Source organism: Lagopus leucura, unplaced genomic scaffold (genome assembly GCF_019238085.1).
Source record: "Lagopus leucura isolate 7727_CA_CO unplaced genomic scaffold, USGS_WTPT01 Super-Scaffold_100008, whole genome shotgun sequence".
NCBI lineage: Eukaryota > Metazoa > Chordata > Aves > Galliformes > Phasianidae > Lagopus > Lagopus leucura.
Window position 1 is genome coordinate 27,925,080 of NW_024962265.1, and position 7,769 is coordinate 27,932,848.

The window sequence follows — 7,769 nt, forward strand, 5'->3', positions numbered from 1 at the left end:
GCACTGCTGCAAAATCCCATGGCTCCAAGTGGCTTTGTTGGGCTGCACAGTGCCTCAGAGTAAGAAAGTGAAATATGTGGGTCTGGGCCAGTGAGCAGCTCGAGAGAGCCAAAAATGTCAGCCCATGCTATATGAGATGCAGCCTGCTCTTGTGGGGAGAGAGGCAGCCAGCTGGATGTGTGGGGAGCAGAGAAGGGAACGCTCAGACGCTCGCCATGCTTCGTGGCACAGTGAACAATGCTAGGTTATCACCAAAAAGCCAATGAGTTCTTTTCTGAAGATATCTTCTCCCCATGTCGTGTCCCACAGAACTAGAGCCCAATCCTAGATGAAATACTGCATTTCAGTGTTATATTCCTTTTCAATTCATTTTGCCTCTATCCCTTTTTTTCTTTTTCTTTTTTTTCTTCTTTTCTTTTTTTTTAACCAAAGCATGCTGTCTTTCAATTAACATAGTAATGACCTATTGTCACCTGTTACCATGCTAATCCTGAGCTGGTGTGAAATTACTTTATAATAAACACTATGGAGTTCTGACTTTCAATTAATTTTTCACATGCTGTGCTAAATCAGATTAAGTGTACCCCACCCTTTTGACCATAGACATAATTCCTTCCTTATAATGAAATAGAGGATTAATTTATATGAAGCATATCTATACACATTTGCAAATAAATGTAAAGATAGACTTTGTACTGTATTTGCATCACTCGCTGTGTCAGGTTGAATACAGACTTTCTGAGATTATTAATTTTGTGTTCACTGGGGTGGTGAAGTATATTGCTGTGTTTTTATTATTATTATTTTCACTAAATGTCTTGACTACAAATGGGTAAAGAAATGGAGCACTAAGAGATTGGTACCTTCCACAGGGAATTATGCTGTACAGCACTATGATGAACTGAAGAAAATGTAAACCCTGCAAAATTAAACCCAATCATCATTAATTTACTAAATTGCCTGCCATCCTTCTTGGATGTACATATTTATAGCCTGACCAAATGCAATAAATGCAGCTGTTTGGTTCTTTTAATAGACACTAGGATTATGAAGATGGTCAATAGCTTGAGTAAAGTCTTGCTGTAGACCAGTAAGAGGAAGATATTTAAGGCAAGTTTTTTAGATGTCTCCATCTTCACTGCAAAAAATGCTCCCAAAAGTTATTTCTGCTTTTGGTAACGTCAGTCATTTGATCACAGTACATACTGTGTCATTTCTGTAATCAAAAAGATAAGTCCAGAGTTGACCTTTGCTGTTTTGCCATGTATTCTTTAGCTCTCTGTGGTTATAGAGTCATTGCATACATAACATTTCTCAAAGGAAAAGTAGTAAAAATGAAAGCAGGGTATTTTTATCTATCTCTATTGGTTCTAATTGCTCATTGAGCCAAATGACCATGCTTACCTGCTCTGAAATCTGAAGATTTTCACTCAGTTGAAAGAAGCAATTAAACTCCTTGGGAATAACATGCACAAACTGTCTGATCAAACTCCATTCTAACCTGGGTTATTTTTCTTTTCTTCCTTTGCTGTACTAGGCAGTTTGGAGCTAGGCTGGGGTACTCTGAACCACTTCATGTGGACCAGCTAGCTTCTCTCATTAACCTGATACGCTGAAGAAGCATCAGAGGGTCAGACTTACCTCCCAGCCATGTCTTTCTGGAGCAAATTATAGACCACTTCTACTTATCCAGCATCAGGGGAAAGATCAGGTGAACCCTGTTCTTAAGAAAGGGTGAATTTTCTGGTAAGTAGTGTCCATTTAAGACAAGTGATGAACTTCGGGAAGGCAAGACCATCTCAGAAGTTCTTTCTAAGTAATTTGTACTCACCACAGGAGCAGATTGCTCAAACCATGTTTGGAAAAGGTGGCCTCTGGAAAAAAACAAAAAAAAAATCCCAGCAGTGCTACTTACCTTCTGCAGAAGGGCTTGCAGCTGCAGCTCTGAACCTTGGCTATTTGGCTATTTCTGGATTGTTCTGGCCCTGAGAAATGTAGAAAAATCATGTCCACTCTTCTCGAGAATAAGAAACAATTACAAAGTGCGCAGTGCTTGTTTAGTATTTTTTTTTCTTACTTGAAAGGACAGGCCTTGCTGAGAAAAAAGAAATGTTTCATTTGTGTTCACTACTACGTCTTTGAAATAATAGCACTGTTGTACATAAGGAAAAAGTCATCACATATTCAGTGTTTATTGGGTTAACGTGGAAACGTCAGAGCACTTTTTTATTGCTTTTGTGGTTGTATTTGTGAACTCCAAGTGTATAATCATGTGGCAGAAAATAAGAAGCCTACTTAGAAGGATAAGGAATAGAAAAATGATCCACAGTATGAGAGATGTGGGTATTCTTGTCGCTGTGGTGCAGGTTGTATCAGTACAGTGAATGTACTGTTCACTTTTAGCATTTTCAGTAATATGCTCTAGGAACAACAAAGTGAGCTAAACCTCGTTAGGTTAGGTCAAACAAGCACAGTCTCCACAAGGAGATTAAGGTGGTGGATGAGACATCAAATTATTTTTTCATTTTTCCTTAGGAGTTTCTATCTCATGTCTGTGATGAAAGGTCTCATCTCTACCTTCTATTACATAGCTTTTTAATTGTATGTGTGATCTGACTTGGACTGATTCCAGCTTTGTTACTGAAAATCTATTTCAAATGCAAAAATAAAAACACCAAAGTAACGGTTATGACTTCTTGTGCTACAAAAGCATTCAATAAATGCCATTATTAGATATTTCATTTCAAAACATTTTACCAAATATCCAGAAAAGAATTCCTCACTACCACCACTTCCTTTGTCACATTACTATAGTCTGTTGCACATGTGTATTTCTTTCCACCATCTTCTTTGCTTTGAAGGAAGTAAAGGGAATTGAGATCACAAAATGCTGCTGTCATTGTTGCCTGGAGAAGAGAAATGCCTTCACTTCCCAGTTGCAGTCCTCCAGTTTCACCATCAGGTGCTGAAGTATTGACAGCTCTCATCTAATTATGCGTTGCAAATCAACACATCCAAAAAATAAACTGGGATATAATATTATTATCCTTCTGCTTCAGAATAAATAGGAAATAAAGACAGGCATGCTGGGGGAAGTAGGAGTAACAGGCTGCATTCAAGTTTGAAGGGGCTGGTGTGCACTGATGATGTCTTTCCCCACATCTGCCCACTTTCTCCAGTTTTGATCATGTGACATAACTTGGTGAGGAGCAGAGACCCAGGAGCTGCAGTGATCAGCACTGGGCAGAACTGGGCAGATGGACCGAGATCTGCACTGCTCAGTGCCATGTTCATGTCAAAAAGGGACGTGTTAATTAATAAATATATTGTCTCTTCAGATGAACTAGGAGCACCATCCAGTCACCTTCACCAGAGCAAATTCTGATCTGCTATGGTTTCTGCACCTGGCTCTGGGCTCTGCTCTTCCCCTTTTGGAAACGCAGCCCAGGCAGAGGAACAAAGATGCATAACAGGGCTCTGTCTTCTGGCTATTCAGTGCTGAAAGCAGAAGGTAGAAAAAGCTCAGCTGCTGTGGAGAGGAGAAAGGTTGCAGGGGTATGAAACCTGGGGCTGAGTAAAAGAGGTTAAATAGACAGAGAAATGAGTAATTTGGCCAAAGCACTGAGGCAAAGGGGGAAGAGAAAGAATTGCACCTCCGGAGAGGATGGGGCCGCGAGTTTTGCTGATGATGGTTAAAAACAAGTTTTGAGTTTCAAATGTCACACAGAGAGAAACTGAGTAATGGAGTAATGTGAAGTATCCTTGAAGCACACACAGAAAGTACACATACATATACACAGTAGCCTATAAATAGGCTTCAAATGGAAATTTAGTCTAAATAGTCCTTGACCATAATTTGTAAAACCTTTGAAAAAGGCAGAAGATACCAGTGAATAGTATCCTGGTAGGTGTTGTATTGCTGGAACAAATTGCAATTTACTGAGAAGATGCAAGTGAAGCAAGAACTGGCTGAACATGAAATCCTTCCCCAGAAATGTGAAGATAAGTGTGTCATTAATGACATGCCAGTGAATATAAAAAGATACTTCCAAACCAAGAGGTGCTGTCAGACGATGTGCCTCAACAACCAGAGAATCAGTTCATTACAAGCTGTAGAAAATGAATGTGTTTTTTCCTCTCCATCTCAACACCGAGCACAGACATAATTCAACTGGCAATTTTTGTGCTTGGGAGGTTTGAACACAGAGGCAGCTATTTCACTGACACCGCCGCTGAAGAAGAGTGTGAGATGAACAGGTATCTTTAATGAGTTCAAGAAGTAGGTCATTAACAAGAAAGCAACTATGATAGAATTGGTTTCTGCAACAACAGATGGAAGCACAGGTATAACTGAATCCAAAGCTGCATTGCTCATAATCATCACTGAGCACTCTGTTGAAACGTGCATTACTTTAAACATTATGGGAGCAGTGGAAAAAAATATTCTGTTAACTCTATTTGAGTCAGAGGCCTTTGTGTTTCAAAGACTGCCAGATTAGGCTGCTGCAGCTTGTAATGATCTAATTTTGCACACTGAGATGAAGGAGATGTATGAGCAAATGTATGGTTTTGCTGGGCTTTTTCCTCTGTTTAGGATCAGAAGTCTTCAAATCAGGAAATGGAAACTGCCTTATGATCCTTCTGAAAGGCTGAGTTTACTCTTCACTCCTCATTTCTGAGTGACTGAGCTACAAGGCAGATGAACATAAAAGTTGCTTGAAAATGGGGGAATGTTACTGTGCAGTGAGTTCAATCAAAGCTGGCTAAGTGAAGAAAATATTACAGCATACCATGTCTAGGAGAGGAACCCTGGAGAACTGTGAAGGCATAAGTAAATGGAAGCACCACGAGGGATCATGAAGAGAGAGCACCAAAAGAGGAATCACTCATTTTCCAGTGATGTGCTGAGTTTCACCTGGTATCCTGGCCTCTAGGGGAGACAGGAGCTTGTGTGTCAGGTTTTGTGTTCTGCACATTCGATTGCTGAGATCCCCCAGTAAGCCTAGTCTGGGAGCAAGGACTTTCAGTGCTGTAGGAGACACACTATCAACACCAGTCCTAGAACCTTCCTGAGGCCCATGACCATGCCAGAGATACTATGTCATCTCTGTGAGATCTCTGAATAATTGCAATAATTAATTTCACCTCCAAGAACAAGTGAAGCTTTTCCAGGGTGCGTTTAGAAGATCCTGCAGAAGTCAAAGCAGACTAGGCAATTAACTCTGGTTGCTCATGGTACAGTGTTATCAACTGAGGTTTTTGCAGGTTTTGAGCTTCTACTCCACAGAATGTTATGTCAGTATACTCTGATTTTTGTTTAATGGAAAGGCTACGGTAGACAGTTAAGAAGGCTGTTCCAAATGCCACTATGGTGAAGAGAAGACACCTGTGTATCTCACTGTCTTCTCAGTGTTTTGTTTTCCCATGCTCTCCCAGTTAAGAGTGGTGGAGGCTTTCAGGACCAAAAAGCTTTGGGAGGTCATTTTGCCTGAAGTAGAGCTTTGCTACAAACAAGATTCCTCGCCTTCACAGTGCAGTAATGTGCTCCAGTTGGAGGCAGAGCAACAAACCCCTCCTGCTTCAGCTCTACTTGCCGTGCTTTTTTCATGACTCCTGCTTTGTCTTTCTGCGTGGGAGGGCTGACTTTCTCTTCAGGAAACCCTTCTGGGAAATAACTCAGCATATTTCAACCACAGAGTTGGGTTACCCATTGGTAACCACAAAATGGGTTACCCATTTTGCTTTGCTGCCTTTCTACCATAAATACCTTTTCAACTGCTCTGCTTTTCATTTTCTTCCTTCCAGGAGATAGTGAATCTTAAAATATGGGTGCTATCTGTGGAAGTAATATTTGAAGCAGTCTGTAAAATAGCTATAAAATGAATTAGAATTGTAGATGTTTAAATATTTTTTTCTGGGAATGCCCTGCTCCATTTAAAAAAGCCTTTCCTATGTCTGCTGCCTTCATGCATTGCATTGCATGCAGTGGTCCACTTTTTCCCAGAAAAAAATCTTCATTTGTCCACCCATACGTAGAGAAGAAAAGTGGGATAAGTTCTTTTTCTCTGTTCTGTTGAAAACCAGAAAACTGCAGAATTACTGTAACAAAAAGTAATCTAACGAGCAAAATAGCCATTTTTAATTTGATGAAAGAATTTACATCTGCTAATGTGCCATTTAATGTGCTGTATAACACAATTCTCCTTTCCTAATTGAAGCAAACTTTACTGGCGCTTTCTCAAATGTCTCTCTGGTTGCATTTCAAATGTCTCCCTGAGTCTTTAATTATATTCCTGTGCCAGTATAAAAGAAAAAGAAATTAGAACTAATTCCTATTAAGTTGTCTAAAGTGAAATAACCGTGACTGTAGGCAAGATCTGAAATCTCTGGAACTTGAAAGAAAAACTCCTGCTGAGTTCAGTGGGCATTGGCTCAGATCTCGTGTAAACACAGTTACAACCATACCTGCACTCAACAAGCATTGTAAAAACAGGTGGAGGGAATCCAACCTATTTTGGAATGCACTGGCCTGAAGGCGATATTACAAATGCCACAAACATCTAATATTCCCTTCATGGATGTCCCTGGCTTCATGACAAATGAACTCAGCCTTTGAGCAAGCAGGGAGAAAAAATATAGACAGCATGCTTGCAAAATATATTAAACCTTTTTAGATGAAAAACTCAAGTAACTGAGCTGTTCATAGCTGTGAGCAAGATGATTAGATACTGTCAGTTTTAGCAGGAATTTTTTCTCACCATTTTCTAGCATACAGCATTCAGAGTGAAGCTGCTTTTAAGCAGCAGGACTTTTAGAAGGCTTCTGCTGAATGCAGCGTAATGTGTTTTGACTTTGGAACAAGTTGTATTAGTTCATATAGATTTGCATTTGGTGCACTGAGGTGCTCCAGTTGCCAGCAGAAGTGAGGAGGAGTTCTTTATCTGTTCTCTGGTGGCATATTACATTTGTGCTGTACCTTGTAAGTGCCTCTGATGTTGGATATCAAAATAGTGCCTGAGATGATATGTTTATTAATAAAATGTAAATCAGCTTCTCAGTATTAAGAAGTGTCCAAAGAGAGAAGGAAAGCTTATGGAGACATATACTTCTCCAGAAAGAGAGGGCCATGCTCAAGTTAGCTTTAATTTCATACACACATTCACTTGCAGGAATTCTAACCATAATGGGGAGCTCCTGTCCTTGTGCGCAGTTTTACTGAAATAGAAATCCTACACAGCAGGCCCTTCCCTAAGGGAGTCCTGGTCTCCTGATGAAGAATGAGTCTCACTGTCCATAAACAAGAGCCCATTCCAAGAAAGGAATGGAAATTAATAATGGTTAAATTGAGGAAGAAGCTGTAACCTTCGCAGAGGCTTTCTTTCCAGCTGTGTTCAAAGACATTGTAACGACTTCTGAGAACTGCATTGACTCATTTCAGATGATGACTACATAACTGTTCATTTACACTTAATGAGTTTATTCCACCAGGTATAGGACAAATTCTAAACAGCTAATGCCACTGAATCATACACGTCAATAAATCTGAGCACTAACCTGATTCTGGGTAGCAAAAACAATGATGAAGAGAGAGGAAGAAAAGCTGCCTCCAATTAATGAAAATGCCCTTTGTATTTTCTAATAGCTCAAACATTAATTTGAAAATGGCTTTCTCTGCAATAATTTACAGACAAGCACTTCATAATGGGGAAACAATTCAAATTTATGATCACTGGAATGATGATGATCTGATTAACTTATTAAATTCTTGT